Source organism: Gopherus evgoodei, chromosome 1, assembly GCF_007399415.2.
Source record: "Gopherus evgoodei ecotype Sinaloan lineage chromosome 1, rGopEvg1_v1.p, whole genome shotgun sequence".
Lineage (NCBI taxonomy): Eukaryota > Metazoa > Chordata > Testudines > Testudinidae > Gopherus > Gopherus evgoodei.
Genome location: NC_044322.1, coordinates 142,557,876 through 142,574,684, shown reverse-complemented (window position 1 = coordinate 142,574,684; position 16,809 = coordinate 142,557,876). Strand labels below are relative to the sequence as shown.

The following is a 16,809-nucleotide window of genomic DNA, read 5'->3' as shown; positions in this document are numbered from 1 at the left end:
CCAACATAAGCATAGATATTAGAGAACTTCTTCCTCTAATCCCGTTCTCAGTGCTAATATGTATGACTGGAACACATTTGACCTCCTACTGTCTCTTCCACCTTTGGTGACTTCCAGTCCAGTTATCCCACATACAATATAAATATTAAATCAGATGCAAAGGAGAAGGTGATCTCAGCAGATGGGGCCAGCTGAAAGGAGGTAAGGGCAACATGATAAGGCAACTAATTAAGACAGAGCCATTAAAACTTCAAGGTACCTTCTCAGGAAGGGTAAGTCTCTTGTCTGCTAAATGGCAAAATTTGGGTACGCTACTGGATTATCCAAATTTTCCTTTCACTGCACCAGTTCTCTAGAGTAAGCTGCCAACTAAGGATATGGTCCTGAATTTATTTTTTGCATGTTTTCCTTCTTTAGTTCTGTGTGTTTGGAACATCATACCAATTCTGCTTCAGACTTATGAAAGTTCATGAATTCTGTCCCCGTCTTACTTTACTGAATTTAATATCTTTCATTCCCAGGATGCTTATTTGTTTTCAGTGCCCAGCTATCATTTAAAAGCTCTGAGGACAAAAGTATTTTCTGTGGCTTCTGACATCTCTAAAGGAAACCTTTCCTGTTGTAATTTGCTCCTTTCTCCCACTTTTAAAATTCTCACCCTTGTCCCTGCCCATTTACTGATGTTTTCCAATAACTGCAATGATTTCTGTTTAATACTTTGCTGAATTTGCATGTTGTCAGCATATAGCACTTGGGAAATATACTGGATGTTTTCTATTGACTATAGTGTATAAGAGGTTTGTGATATGGGCACCTGGTCAAACTATAATGCTAAAGGGAAGGATTAATCTTTATTCCAAATTGTATAAAAAGATGTAGTACTTTTTCTTCTCTTTTATCTATGCATGTGTAACTGTGGCAGAGGTGAGTAACATGTCTATAAATGGGTCCTGGTGAGAAGTAAACATCATGTGGTCTCCAGTTTGGAAGCTTGTTGAGTGGGAGGCATTTTGCTGCATCTTTGGGCTCGCAGAACAATTGCTTGTTTTCTATTAGGTACATATCTGGTGCTAATAATATGCACCTTTTGTTGCAAAGATAATATCACATGTAAAAAGTTGCATCATCAAAGTGGCAGAGTTAAGCACTCAAAGGCTAGGAGGGACATAGATAGAGATTGATCATGCAACCCCCAACACATATGCATTAGGATACAGTCTGTAACTATATAAATGGGTCACACATACGTACCTCATTATTATAGTGCCTCCCCATCTAACCATTAGAAAGGATCACTCCATGTTTTTAGCATTAAATTTGGTCATTTCATCCCACAACATCCTGCAATGCAACATACAAGATTTCAGCCCAAACACAGATTTACTTCCCTTTTTAAAAAATTCCTTCTCTCAAATATTTTAGTCACTTACAGTTTAGTAAAATAGCAGAATATATTGACAGTTTGGAATCATTGCTGCAGCATTTTAGAGTGTAATTTTTAATCCACTGCCAGTTAGTCAATATCCTGGTATTTTGGTGTGGGGGAGGGGGCGGAAGATACAGGAGAGATTTATGTTTGAAAAAAAAAAAATCTCAGCATTTGCAGGTCAGCAATGTTATTCCAGTGTATTCTATAGATTTGCATCAATGTTTGGTCTTACCCATATTAGATCGCTTCCTATTTTCAAACGCCCGTCACTGAATTTGTTACAAGATTAGCAAACAATAGTTCTCGCTCTTTTTCCCATTGAAATCAATGGCAAAAAGCCTTATTGACTTCACTGGGAGCAGGATTGCGCTGCCAAGAATCTTGTGAATTTTAGAATGACAAAGTAGAGGGTCTTGGGGGTAGGAAGGGACATGAAGTCCATGATTCAGGAAAGCGTTTAAGCACATGCTTAAGACCATCCCTAATCAGGACAGTGCTTAAGCATGCACTTAACTTTACGCATATGTTTAAATCCCATTAATTTATTTTAAAAAGATCAGAGTAGCGTGATGAAAGGTGGGAGATGATTTGAGTGGCACAAGAGATACTGGTAGAAAGGCTACAGCAGCTGAAAAATAACCAGGGGAGTGTAAGTATGAAAATTATTAATGTACCATCTAGTATCCTGGTTTTGAGTTCAAACACTCCCATTGATCTCTGTAGGAGTTTGTAGTCTAAAAATACACCGCATTTGGGACCTGAGAGACAGCAAATTGGAGCAGCAAAGAGAGAGTTCAGAGCAGATTGGAACCTGCAGGGAGCTGAAAGAGGGGTCGGTAAGCAAGGAAACTCATTTGGCAATTAGCAGCAATTCTAGAGAGCTGGGAGAGCATTGGAGAGTAAGGTAATTGCAACAAATATGGCAATTTCATGCAATATCTTTGGGAGAGCTTACTATATTAAATTTATGTGGGCCAGGGATTGTATATAATTCCATGGGGGAAGGTGACCAAGCCCGTTAGGAACTAAGAACAGTGCTGGGTGATTAGACAAATTCACTCAGGTTGTAATGCCTCCAGAGAGCTATCACCACCTGGAGAGACTTGTATACGCTGGTTCAGACTGGATTCTCCAGAGACCAACAGAGAAAGACAGGACTTTTGGATAAACAGCCTGAGTTTAAGTTGACTCAGGTCCTTCTTTCTCATCCAGCAAACTGAAGGACCTATTGTCCAAGGCAGCAGTAGGCAATCCTTGTGGAAGGGCTGACACAGGCCAGAGGTTTTGTGGGAGCTGGGGTGAGCTCTGATAAGCATATTAGCAATTGTGTAGGTTCTCTGTAATGCTTTCACCTTAAGAATAAACATACTTGCTTAGAAAGAGCTGTGTGGTAACTTATAACTATGGGCAATTAACCTGTTCCAGAGAGAAAGCTCAGGCAGTCTGGCTTCCTAGGAACTCACAATGTAGGCAGGGTACTGTGCAACTTGGGAAAACCCTGGTCAGGAGGGAGAGATGCATGGTCAGGAGAGGTTACGGCAGAGGAGCTGTGAGCCTAGAGTGGGAGCCATTGCTGGACCACAGAGGGGGAATGCAGATGCAGTTGCCCTGAACTGTGACAGTAATATTATTAGTGTTTGTTAATTTATGAAGCATTGCTCATAACCGTCACAGCAATTCACTAAATTAAAACAAATTAAAACATGAAGAGCTTGATTCCCCACTCCATCTACACAAGGAGAATCCTTGACTGGGAGTTTCTGGCTGAGCTAGGCTCACTCTGTATTTCATAAGTGGTGCAAAGTGAACTGGGTGGACTGGGGAATACAGCTCAGAGAATTTAAAATGTTCAGAAAAAAAAAAAAGAAAGAAAAACTCCTGCAAAGCATATAGATTGCTGGCATGATACAGTAGGGGAAACAATGTGGTCTAGTGGATGGAACACTGGATTGGGAGTCAGGAGTCCTGACTCTGCCGCTGACTGGTTTTGTAGTATTGGACTAGTCACTTCACCTATTTGTGCCTGTTTTCCCTCCCAAATTATTATTTGTCTTGTCTATTTAGACTAATAAGCACTTCAGAGCAGAGATTCTCTCTCACTGTCTGCTTAAAGTATCTAACACAGTAAGGCCCCAGTCTCAAAAAATAATATGAATAAATTTAAAGCTTTTAACTTTGTCTGGCATATGCTATTGATTTCAGTGGGAGTCGAGAGTCAAAGGACTGGATTTATAAGCAAGGGACAGAGTTATAGTAAGGGGAAGATCCTAAGAGTGGACGGAAGAACTGAACAAGTGACTGAGGTGACCCAAGCAGAAAAACCACTTGGATATCAGTAGCATATTAATATAGCAGCATGTAGCTTTACTTTACAAAAGTCCCATCAATATCAACAGAGCTCAGCTTACACACTCAGAATAGTAGATATTTGGAGGAATATAAAATGATATACATACCTGATGATTGGGTCTAAATTAGCTGCTACCACTCAAGAAAAAGACCTTGGAGTCATTGAACAGATGTTTTCAGAGAACTATCCACAACGTGCAGTGGCAATCAAAAAGGCTAACAGAATGTTAGGAACTAATAGGAAATGGATAGACAAGAAGGCAGAAAATATCATGATGCCACTATATAAATCCATGGTATGCCCACACTTTGAGAATTGTGTGCAGTTCTGGTCACCCTATCTCAAAAAAGATTATTACAGTTGGACAAAGTACAGAGAAAGGCAACAGAAATGATTAGGGGTATGGAACAGTTTCCACATGAGGAGAGATTAAAAAACCCTGGAACTGTTCATCTTAGAAAAGAGACAACTGGAGAGGGGGCAGAGATGATGGAGGTCTATAAAATCATAAATGGTATGGAGAAAGTGAATAAGGAAGTATTATTTACCCCTTCACATTCCATAAGCAGCAGGGGTCACCCAATGAAATTAATAGGCAGCAGGTTTGAAACAAAAGGGAGTACTTCCTCACACAATATGCAGTCAACCTGTGGAACTCATTGCCAGGGGATGTTGTGAAGGCCAAAAAGCATAACTGAGATCAAAGAAGAATGAGAAGCTCATGGAGAATAGATCAATCAACGGCTATTAGCCAAGATGGTCAGGGACATAACCCCATGCTCTGGGTGTCCCTAAACCTCTGATTGCCAGAAGTTGGAACTGGACAACAGGGCAAGGATCACTCAATAAATTGCCCTATTCTGTTCATTCCCTCTGAAGCATCTAGCACTGACCATTGTCGGAAAACAAGGCTAGATGGACCAATTGTCTGATCCAATATGGCCATGCTTATGTAATTGAGTAGAACTGAGGAAATAAGTGAGGCTCAAACTAGTGTAGGAGGGAGTTAAGGGAAGATTAGGAGATGAAGACAGGGGAGCTTTCTGACTCGCATTGAAATCATAATGGCTCCTTTGTAGTTGTGCTGTCAATGGAGATACCCCTTTCTGGAAATACAATATTACTGACTAAGATGTTTATTGTGCTGCAGTGAAATTAAAAATCTGACTCAAGCCCATTAAACAAAGGAACTCTAGTTAAAGCAGCTGCACATTCTTTATTTATATAAAACAATATCTTACACTGGCATCTTTCAGCTTGAAGCATCACAAAATAATTTACAAATTAAGGACCAAATTATGCTATTAAGTGTACACAGCCTGGCTTGCACCCATGTCAGTAAGAGCCCTGCATACATATCTGAGGGTAGGGTTTGAGCAAATGTCACCAGAAGTATTTCCATTCACTTACGGCTGAAAAGCAACCACACCTCTTTGCATTCAGCAACAGTCACACAGCAGGGAACTGAAACTTCAGGAGACTATATGTGGGCAGAATGTAATTACCCAGGTTGGAAGGCATGTGTGTTTATGTGCTGGGAATCCATCAAGCAGACTTTTAAAACTTTGATTTTATTTTTGTCATTTTATGAATATAACAACTTGCAAGTGCAAGGAATTTGAGTAGTCAGAGCTCCCATATCAACGGTGTCTTTCCGGGGCTATGTAGTACTTGAGGGGCCAAATTCTGGGCACAGACCGGTGTAAATCTGGTGTAGTTCTACCAACTTCAGTTGAGTTCCTTCACATTAATACTGGTGAAAGTGAGACCAGAATTTGAAAAGATGTCCAATGAAAGCCATTTGTCAGTGAGATAACCTGAAGGAAATTCAGGCTGAAATTAAGTGACAGGCAGCTGATAAATGTACAAAGCCAAACTGAGATGTGATCAGGCTGCTTTGATTATTAGAAAAGATAAACAGTGTTTGAAACATTCTGTGAATTTTTTTTACCTCATTCTTTTAGACAACTAATTCATTTTCACCATTTCTTAATTAATTTCTCCAAGCCATCAGGATTAGTCATGTGGGATTATTTGGTATAGCACTCCTATGTCCTCTCTTATTTGCCTCTGCTGTAAACTGATCAGTCCCAGTCTCTCTTCCATTTTTGCTCTGATTGATAAGGCCCCCACATCTTAGGAAGAGCAACAAAAATCAGTATTTATGTAAAATATTATGAGCTATAAACTGTGGTCATTTTTCTTGGTGCTATGACTGTTTAATTTTCTGAGAAGTTTATTGAGTGCAATAGAATTTACACCAAATACAGGTATCCTGAAAATACTTAAAATTTTACTGATTAAATAAATATCCCAAGAAAGCAAGTTTCCTGCATTTCAAATCTGGTATTTCCTCATTATTGACCTGATCTGTACGATTGAAATCAATAGTAACTTAACTTCAAAGAGAACAGGATTAGACCCTATGCAAGGTTATATATTAACTAACTCTTCAGGCAAAAAAACTTGGGTGCCAGCAGCAGCCCCAAAATCAAACTGTTCGGATGTACAAAAATAGGGCAGAAAATATTGCTCTCACCTGCTATAATGTGTTCAACGCTGTCATTCAAAAGAGATACAGCAGAAATAAAAGGGGTGTAGAGAGAAGTGGCAAAAATAGAGGCAAAGAGAAACTTCCATATGAAGAGAGACTTGAAAAGGCTGGGACTATCTAGAGAGGCAATGAATAAGAGGGATATGATAATTGTTTACAAACTAATGAGTTGTACAGAGAAGGAAAATTAGATGCTCCAATTTACTTTTTTTCTTAGTTAAACATTCAATGAAATTGAAAGGCAATACATTTTTAATGGAGGAAAGGAAATACTGTGGTGTTTTTTATATTTATGCAATGCATATTTATTATTTATCCTGTGGATCTTATTGCCACAGGATGCCATAGTGGCCAAGACCTTAGACAGATTCATTAAAGGATAAGACAATTAGAAGAATCATGAGGACATCCACAGCTTCATTAGAGATATGTGAACTGTGGGTAGAGGAAGGTACAACATCAAAATGATGGTATTTTACACCCACTTGGTACTCCACTCTGCACTGGTGTAAATGACTACTGAATGTGCAAGGCAAATTGCAGATGCTAAGAATATATTTTCATTAAGAACTTACATGAACTTTCATGATTTCTCAAAAAACGTCCACGAATACAATGTTAAATGATACATTTCTTGTCTGTTTTTATCTTGCAGTTCTGAAAAGAGAAACAGAATGAAATATAACGAGTGCAGATTATTGAAATATTTTATATATTTGTACGAAGATTATGAACTTCCTAAATACAAGAGACTCCATAAAAATGTCCTCTTTGTACATTTATATCCCTTTCTTGTTGTCTGTTTTGCATAATGTAAAAAAGTACTGGTGACATAACCTAGCACAAAATAGAAAGTGGTGAACCTGTACATATTCAGGAATAAGTTTGATTTTATGAACAGAGAATAATGTAACTCATGGTTTGAATAAAAAAAACAAACCAAAAACAAACAAACAAAAAAAACAAATAAACCATTTTTCCAGGGGGAAAGGTGTTCTCACTAGTTGAGTTTTTTCTCTTGCTGTTGAAAATAGATAATATTGACATAACAATTTCATGGATAAAACGTTTTAATGAAAGCGCAGATTGCAGGCTTAGTAAAAGTTCATCTATTCCATGCTTTACTTTTACATATTAATGATTGGTTAATGGATGGGTTTGAAATTCTGTAAAATAAAGAGTTAAAGTAAGGTGAAAATCTTTATGTATGCTCTTTGAAGAGGAGGAGTTCATCCTAAATTCCTCCTTTGCTGTAGAGCCACAGTATTTTCTTTTGCCTAAAAATGTAAAATGCACTGTTGTTCAGATATTTATGCAATGCTTTCACATTGCACAGAACTTGGTGACAGAAATGTGAGGTAAAAAGATCCTTAAATTGGCCCTGATTCAGGAAAGCACCTCTGTTCAGGAAAGCTCTTAAGCACATGCTTAAAATTAAGCACACACTTAAGTGCTTTCCTGGAATTGTGGGTCTTAAAACCCAATCCTGCAACACTTACTGAAGCAAATAGTCCCACCAATTCTGATGCAACTGATGCAATTCTGATGCACCTGAACAAAGGATAAAGAATCAGGCCCTTAGAAGGTAATATGAAATACTGTCTCCTATATATTTTTCCACTGTATTAATATTGCATAGAAATTGAATATGATCAAACAGATATTTAAATATTATGATTAAATGTGAAACCCACAGCTTGTTTTCTATGGAATGTACATAATGAAGATTGTTTAAGGCATATTCTATTTTTGGAAATGAAATTTTATTGTTGGAGAAATTCAATACATTGTATTTCCTTGGTCTCGTTTATGTCATTTACTCACTGTGGAGGGACTGTTCTGGTAATGGTATTCATGAGTTTTCCACCAGTGACTGTACCTGTTCTACATGCAATGAAATTTGCCTGGATTACTTGTAATTTGTTCTATTCAAATAAGGGTAATTATTCTGGTTAGAAAACAGGTTTCCAACAGAATGTTACTAACAGCAACATATGTTTAATGCAGGCAGCAGTTTCTCATTTGCTACGTGACAGGATACCAAAGTCAGCCACTAGTATCCTTACATTTTAAGTCATTACAGATTATATTTGCATGACTCTATTCAGGAAATTATACAGGATTCTCAGTCACTTCAACTCAGGAAAAAAGTACATATTTTTATTTTTGCTTTAAAGAAGTAATATCAGTGTAATTTACTAGCTTGCTTTATCCTGTACATGTGTAGCTAATTCCCCTTTATGCACTCCGCAGCCCTAAAGCAAGAGTGTCTAAGGTGAAATTAGAGAAGTGTCAAGATCCAGAATGCAGCAGGCACATCTTTCATTTACACATTGACAAGATTAGCATGACTATTTGATCAAGAAAGAACAATTTCCCATATGCTGCATTATCACTCACTGCAATGCAAAACATTCTCTGGAAAATGTCATCCTTTGGATTTTTACACAATCTCCAACTACTTGCAAAATTCACAAGTGGAGATGTTTACTTTGTTCTATTTCCCAGGAATCTCAAGGCACTGAATTTTAAACAGACCACAAACATTCATAGCTGAATAAGATACGGATATGCATATTTCCCACTATTTTATGAACTTTTCCTCTCTATAATTAATTAACAAATTCAGCTAATTAAATATACTTTGGTAAAGTCCCAGGTTATCTCAGTAATACTCATGTTCTATCACTTAATATCTAACTTCCAGAAAGAAGAGACTACAACGGGCCTTTGAAAGAAGGGAAGGGTGGATTGAAAGTAAATTAACAGAATGCACTTATCCTGGAATCAGATATATGGTATTAATTTTCTATTTTATGCTACACCATTGTCTATCACTGCTGTAGTGATATGCATTCTTTTACTGCATCCGGTAAGAATTACTTATAAGACTTTTTATATGCACAGCAAATTTAGGTCATGCCAGAATTAAGGTTGCCTGTGCACATGCATTATGGTACAGTTTTTAATTACACAATTACATACTATTTTTTTCCCAGAGGACTCTGGCCTCAATTAAGTGATCAATATCTATCCTGTGCACTACATAATTAAATATTTTGTTTTCTTCTTGTTGAGCTGAAGACAGAATTATAATTTCCTCATGGGCTTTTCTGTGGAGCTCCTCATTTTGTATCCGACTATAGTATCACCAACAAAAATAAATGTATTTTCACAACACCCATGTGAGGTAAGTGGCTATTAGTCCCATTTAACAGATCGGGACTGAGGCACAGAGAAGCTAAGTCAAAAGTATCCACCAATTTTTGGTGCCTAATTTGAAATGCTGAAGACCTGATTCTTTACTTAGCATTACAGCATGTTCAAATCATAGCTCCTAGTTGCAGCTGGGAGAGCTCAGCACTTCTGTAAGTCAGACTCAGAGTCTCAAGCCAGGCATCCAGAAAAGGAGCATCACATCAGAACTCTGTGATAGAGGCAGGGAACGAATCCAGTTCTCCAGGGCAGTATTCAACCTCCTTAACCATGAGCCCATCCTTTTTCTTTCTGCAATTCCCTGCCTCATTCACTGCACACCTTCCAACTTCTGCAGCAAATGAAGCAGGGATCCTTCAGAGAACAGCCTCTTTTACTAAACAACTCTGATTCGTCCCCAGAGCAGGGCCATCCTGTGTACTGAATGAGACAGAGGTCTTATGTGATTAGGTACTCATCTCCTTCCCCTCATCCTCTGGTTTCATTGCCCAGCTAGTCCCAGTTTCCTACCTCTGCCAGCCTCTAGTCCCAGTCTCACTCTCAGGCACCTTGTACCAATCTACCCTCTGCACAAATCTTCTGCATGTTAGTCAGGCAGCTTCCTTCTCCACCCAGCCAGAAGGAGGGGCACTGAGATCGCAGAAGAGACTGCTCTCAATTCAGGTTGCCAGGCCCAGACTCAGGATAGCCCACAATGACCCAGCACTGCAATTGCCAGGAAAGCCCTTGTCAGCCTGGACAATGTGGGGAGTAATTTGGCAGCTATAAACTGAGAAGTCTCTACTGAGCATATGAAAACTGTGGTATTTCAAAGACTTATAATTCAGTCACATTTGGCTACAAGCCCCACACTGGTGAGGTAAGGGCTAAAGAGAAGCTCTGGGCTCAGAAAGCTCTGCTCAGTCTCTCCTGCTAAGCATGCTCATAGTGGAGGCGGAGGTCAAAAGGGAGCAGCTCTTCTCAGTCTGGATGGACAGAGCAGCAGAGAAGCTGTGTGTTGTAGGCTCCTGCTGAGAAGCTACTGAGGCCCCACATGCCTGGGACCAGGCCTCACTGCTGGTCCACTGCAGGCCCTCCAACCATGGAGGTCAATGACAACAAGCTGGGACTGAGAGAGGAAGACCCTCCAGAGTGCTACCAGAGAAGACTCCAGAGGGGACTCAGAACCAAAGAAGCAGCACCAGCAGATGAACAGAAGCTGGGGAAGGAAGTAGCCCATGGAGCAAGCTTGGGGTACTGGCCCCCCGAGGCCACAGAGAGTGAACTACTATTTACTGGCCCCTGGGTTGGAACCTGGTGAGCAGGGAAGGTTCGGGTTCTCCTGCCCCTGACGTTCACCACAGACATTCACCCCTAGGCGACATAGCCACAGATTGTGACTGATAGGCGACTCAGCCACTGATCCTCCAACACTGGGCAACACAGCACAGAATATAACCAGTAGGCAGTACTGCTGGACTTGGGCACCAACCCTTCTCCATCCCCAACCAACAGGCCAGCGAAATGTAAAAGCCACTCCCCTATCAAATTTCATGTCCCTGTTCCAAAGCATGGGGATGCTGGAGCATTTCAAAGAAAATATCACCAGAATTTCTGAAACCATGAAAAACAACATGTTATTCCATAGCCTTATTTTCAGATATGGCTAAACCATTTTGGCTGAAATTTTCCAACAACTTCAATCTGAGGCCGATACCAGACACCCAGCCTGGAAAACTTAAGCCCAAATGCTTTTAGTTTGACAAAGTTATAAGCAGAGTCCTATGACTTTTTTTTTGAATTTTTGTTTTTATTTCATTTTCTCATCCCTAGGAGGGCAGCTCCTGCCTCCAGGGGGATGAAATGAAATTCCTGAAAAATTCCCGGCGAGGAGGGGAGGCCTAGGATGGGGTTTGGAGAGTGAGCCCACCCTCCACTCACTCTGAGCAGTGCCATCTCCTGTGTCCCAGGTGTTAGGCCCAGCTCTCCACTCTGGGAGTTGCGACCTGGGACACAGGATCATAGCACGTCATAGTCTGACACTGTGTTCTCAGAGTGGACAGGAGGTAACTGAGACTGACAGAGATGTATTGCATTGTTATCATTAAACTCTATATAGATCATAGAATAATAGAAATGTAGGGCTGGCTGGGACCTCAAGCAGTCATCTAGTCCAGCCCCTGCACTGAGGCAGGACCAAGTAAACCTAGACCATCCCTGACAGGTATTTGTCTAACTGTTCTTATAAACCTCCAGTGATGGGGGATTCTACCACCTCCCTTGGTAACCTCTTCTCTTGCTTATCTATCATATGGTTAGACATTTTTACTAATGTCTAACATAAATCTCCCTTACTGAAAACTCAGATAGAATAATGAAAGCCAGAGGAAAAGTTATCTAGGTTTACTTTCTACCCAATACTAAGCACTGTGGTTTCTTGCCAATGGCAAAAAAGGATCGATCTAGCCTGGCTGTGTTTTCCAGAGAAGTTACTGGGGCTACCTGGCGGAGAAAGGTTCCTCCAAGAAATTAACGGTAGTCATTATGCTACCTGCAGCAAGAGATTGAGTTAATGAAACATCAAGATCATATATCAGAGGGGTAGCCGTGTTAATCTGGATCTGTAAAAGCAGCAAAGAGTCCTGTGACTCCTTATAGACTAACAAACATATTGGAGCATGAGCTTTTGCAAGTGGGTATTCACCCACGAAAGCTCATGCTCCAATATGTTTGTTAGTCTATAAGGTACCACAGGACTCTTTGCTGCTATCAAGATCATAATGTTTCCTGGAGGAGGCTTTTTGTCCTCAGCCATTGAACAAAATATGTTGCAGTGACTATTCAGATGATCAGCATGCAAGCACAAACACACATAGTTTGTAGGGTCTAGAGCTAGAATGATCATTTCTTTTACATGACAAATTTAAATGAGCTTTATTACATTTAATACAATAATCTTGGCAAGCCTAATCCTTGACCATAAAGAAGTCGAATACATATCAGGTGATTTGATAGCATCCCAACCATGCCATCTATGTAATCTGAATGATAGAGCTACCTTTTGGGGTACTAGTATTTATTCAGGTTTTATTATTTATATTGCAGCCAGTCTTAGAGGCCAGGACCCTATTGTGCAAGTGTGAAAGGGTGCACTCACTCCTTTTTCTGATGTCCTTTGTCAGCTGTTGCCCTTGTCAGGTGGGTCTTCAGGGGTTTAGCCCTCTAGTTAATTCACACATGGTCAAAACACATGAAGGAACCTCTTCTGGGGTAACAAAGGCCAACAAGTGGTTGGCCTTCTCCAGGGTCTTCAGCCCCATCTCTGGGCCCATTTAAATTCTAGCCACTTTCTTGGGCTTTTATAATTGCGTCTTAGCCCCTTCTTGGGGTTTAGGCCACTTAGGCCAGTGGGGGGACCTGGGCCTGCCCACTACTCTGGGTCCCAACCCAGGGACCCTATAAACAACAGCCACATACTGCCTCCCTTAAATAGTTGCTGCTGCTGCTGCCTTCCCTGGGCTGCTTCCTACTCTGTCCCATCACCTTCTTGGTCTCTCTGTGAATTCCCTATTTGAGCAGGATCTTTCCAAGGCTTCCTTGCTTGGAGAGTCTCTCAGTCTCTCCTGATTTCTCAGGGTCTTCTCTCAGGCATCTGTAATTGGAGAGCTTCCCGGTCCTATCCCTGCCTGAGTACTGTCTCTCCCAGCCTTTTTATTTGGGGAGTTTCACAGCCTTCCAGTCCTTCTTCACCCTTCTGGTCTCAGCCAGCAACTGTCTAGCTCAACCCATGCCCTGCAGCACCTTTTAGCTGAGTTTGCTGTGCTCTGATTGGCTTCTTTGCTGCAGTCTTTCTAGGCAGGCCTGGAGGACTCACCTTTACTGCTTCTTTTCTGGGGTGGGACCTGAGAGGGGATACCCTTGTGGTCCCAAGATTTGATCCAAGGAGGAATAGTGGAGAAACCAGAGTAGCGGGTGATGCTGGTGGTAAAAGGTCTCTGCACGACGGGGGAAAGAATGTCACTGATGCCAAACGCCAAAAATTAAAAGGCCTGTACACTAATGCGAGGAGTCTAGGTAACAAGATGGAGGAACTGGAGTTACTAGTGCAGGAAGTGAAACCGGATATTATAGGGATAACTGAAACCTGGTGGAATAGTACTCATGACTGGAGCACGGGTATTGAAGGCTATGTGCTGTTTAGGAAAGACAGAAAGAAAGGCAAAGGTGGTGGAGTAGCCTTGTACATCAATGATGACATTAACTGTAGCGAAATAAGAAGCGATGGAATGGATAAGACAGAGTCTGTCTGGGCGAAAATCACATTGGGTAAAAAAGCAACTAGAGCTTCCCCTGAGATAGTGCTTGGCGTGTGCTACAGACCGCCGGGATCTGATTGGGATATGGATAGAGACCTCTTTAATGTCTTTAATGAAATAAACACAAAGGGGAAATGTGTGATTATGGGGGACTTCAACTTCCCGGATATAGACTGGAGGACGAGTACTTGCAAGAATAATAGGGGTCAGATTTTTCTGGATGTGATAGCGGATGGATTTCTTCATCAAGTAGTTGAAGTACCTACGAGAGGAGATGCCATTTTAGATTTGGTGTTGGTGAGCAGTGAGGACCTCGTAGAAGAAATGGTGGTAGGGGACAACCTTGGTTCGAGTGATCATGAGCTGATTCAGTTCAAACTAGATGGAAGGATAAACAAATGTAGATCTGGGATTAGGGTTTTTGACTTCTCGAGGGCTAATTTTAAAGAGTTAAGGAAATTAGTTAGGGAAGTGGATTGGACGGAGGAATTAGTGGATTTGAATGCGGAGGAGGCCTGGAATTACTTTAAGTCGCAGCTGCGGAGACTGTCGGAAGCCTGCATCCCGAGAAAGGGGAAAAAAACCATGGGCAGGAGTCGTAGGCCAAACTGGATGAGCAAACAACTCAGAGAGGGGATTAGACAAAAGCAGACCGCTTACAGGGAGTGGAAGAAAGGCAGGATCAGTAAGGAAAGCTACCTTGGTGAGGTCAGAACATGTAGGGATAAAGTGAGGAAGGCTAAAAGCTGCATTGAACTGGACCTTGCAAAGGGAATCAAAACCAATAGTAAAAGGTTCTACAGCCACATAAATAAGAAGAAAACAAAGAAAGAAGAAGTGGGGCCGCTATACACTGAGGATGGAATGGAGATCAAGGATAACCTAGGCATGGCCCAACATCTAAACAAGTACTTTGCTTCAGTTTTTAATAAGACTAGTGAACCTTGGGATGATGGAGGGATGATAAACGGGAATGTGGATATGGAAGTGGATATTACCGCAACTGAGGTAGAGGCCGTACTTGAACAGCTCGATGGGACGAAGTCGGAGGGCCCGGACAATCTCCATCCGAGGATATTAAAGGAACTGGCGCGTGAAATTGCGAGCCCGTTAGCGAAAATTTTTAAGCAATCGGTAAACTCGGGGGTTGTGCCGTATGATTGGAGGATTGCTAATGTAGTTCCTATTTTTAAGAAAGGGAATAAAAGTGATCCGGGTAATTATAGGCCTGTTAGCTTGACGTCTGTAGTATGCAAGGTCTTGGAAAAAATTTTAAGGGAGAAAGTAGTCAAGGACATAGAGGTCAATGGTAATTGGGACGAATTGCAACACGGATTTACTAAAGGTAGATCGTGCCAAACCAATCTGATCTCCTTCTTTGAGAAGGTGACGGATTACTTAGATAAAGGAAATGAGGTAGATATAATTTACCTAGATTTCAGTAAGGCGTTCGACACGGTTCCGCACGGGGAACTGTTAGTCAAATTGGAAAAGATGGGAATGAATATGAAAGTTGTAAGTTGGATAAGGAACTGGTTAAAGGGGAGACTCCAGAGGGTCGTATTGAAAGGTGAATTGTCAGGCTGGAAGGAGGTCACTACTGGAGTCCCTCAAGGATCGCTTTTGGGACCGATCTTATTTAACCTTTTTATTACTGACCTTGGCACAAAGAGCGGGAATGTGCTAATAAAGTTTGTGGATGACACGAAGCTGGGGGGTATTGCTAACACGGAGAAGGACAGGGATACTATTCAGGAAGATCTGAACCACCTTGTAAACTGGAGTAATAGAAACAGGATGAAATATAATAGTGAAAGTGCAAGGTTATGCATTTAGGAACTAATAATAAGAATTTTGGATATACGTTGGGGGCGCATCAGTTGGAAGCGACGGAGGAGGAGAAGGACCTTGGGGTGCTGGTTGATAGCAGGATGACTATGAGTCGCCAATGTGATACGGCTGTTAAAAAAGCAAATGCGATTTTGGGATGCATCAGGCGGGGTATTTCCTGCAAGGATAAGGAGGTGTTAGTACCGTTATACGAGGCGTTGGTGAGACCCCATCTGGAATACTGTGTGCAGTTCTGGTGTCCCATGTTCAAGAAGGATGAATTCAAACTGGAACAGGTTCAGAGACGGGCTACAAGGATGATCCGAGGAATGGAAAAACTGCCTTATGAAAGGAGACTCAAAGAGCTTGGCTTGTTTAGCCTGGCCAAAAGAAGGCTGCGGGGGGATATGCTTGCTCTATATAAATATATCAGGGGGGTTAACGTTAGGGAGGGAGAGGAATTATTTAAGTTTAGTACTAATGTAGGCACGAGGACGAATGGGTATAAACTGGATATTAGGAAGTTTAGACTTGAAATTAGACGAAGGTTTCTAACCATTAGGGGAGTGAAGTTCTGGAACAGCCTTCCGAGGGAAGTAGTGGGGGCAAAAGACTTTCCTGGCTTTAAGACAAAGCTTGATAAGTATATGGAGGGGATGTTATGATAGGATTGTTAATTTGGGCAATTGATCTTGGATTACCACCAGATAGGTCTGCTCAATGATCTGCGGGGAGATGTTGGATGGCATGGGAACTGAGTTACTGCAGAGAATTCCTTCTTGGGTGCTGGCTGGTGACTCTTGCCCACATGCTCAGGGTTTAGCTGATCGCCATATTTGGGGTCGGGAAGGAATTTTCCTCCAGGGCGGATTGGCAGGGGCCCTGGAGGTTTTTCGCCTTCCCCTGCAGCGTGGGGCACGGGTCGCTTGCTGGTGGTTTCTCTGCAGCTTGAGGTCTTCAAACCAGTTTTGAAGATTTCAATAACTCGATCCTGGGATAGGGGTTGTTATAAAATTGGATGGGTGGGGTTCTGTGGCCTGCCTTGTGCAGGAGGTCAGACTAGATGATCAGATTGGTCCCTTCTGACCTATGAGTCTATGAGTCTATGAGAACTGCTAGGCTTCAAAGGGTGTGG

The 16,809-nt window shown here is 41.4% G+C and overlaps 1 protein-coding gene across 5 annotated transcripts in view; it reads left to right on the top strand.

Moving 5' to 3' along the window:
• Positions 1 to 8,133, top strand: part of SMPX (small muscle protein X-linked) — an 82,844-nt gene extending 74,711 nt beyond the window's left edge. For all 5 annotated transcript variants that reach the window (XM_030574822.1, XM_030574780.1, XM_030574790.1 and 2 more), the window contains exon 5: positions 6,989 to 8,133. The gene's annotated coding sequence lies outside the window, so the exon portion shown is untranslated. The remainder of the gene's footprint in view (positions 1 to 6,988) is intronic.
• The last annotated feature ends 8,676 nt before the right edge of the window (positions 8,134 to 16,809 follow it).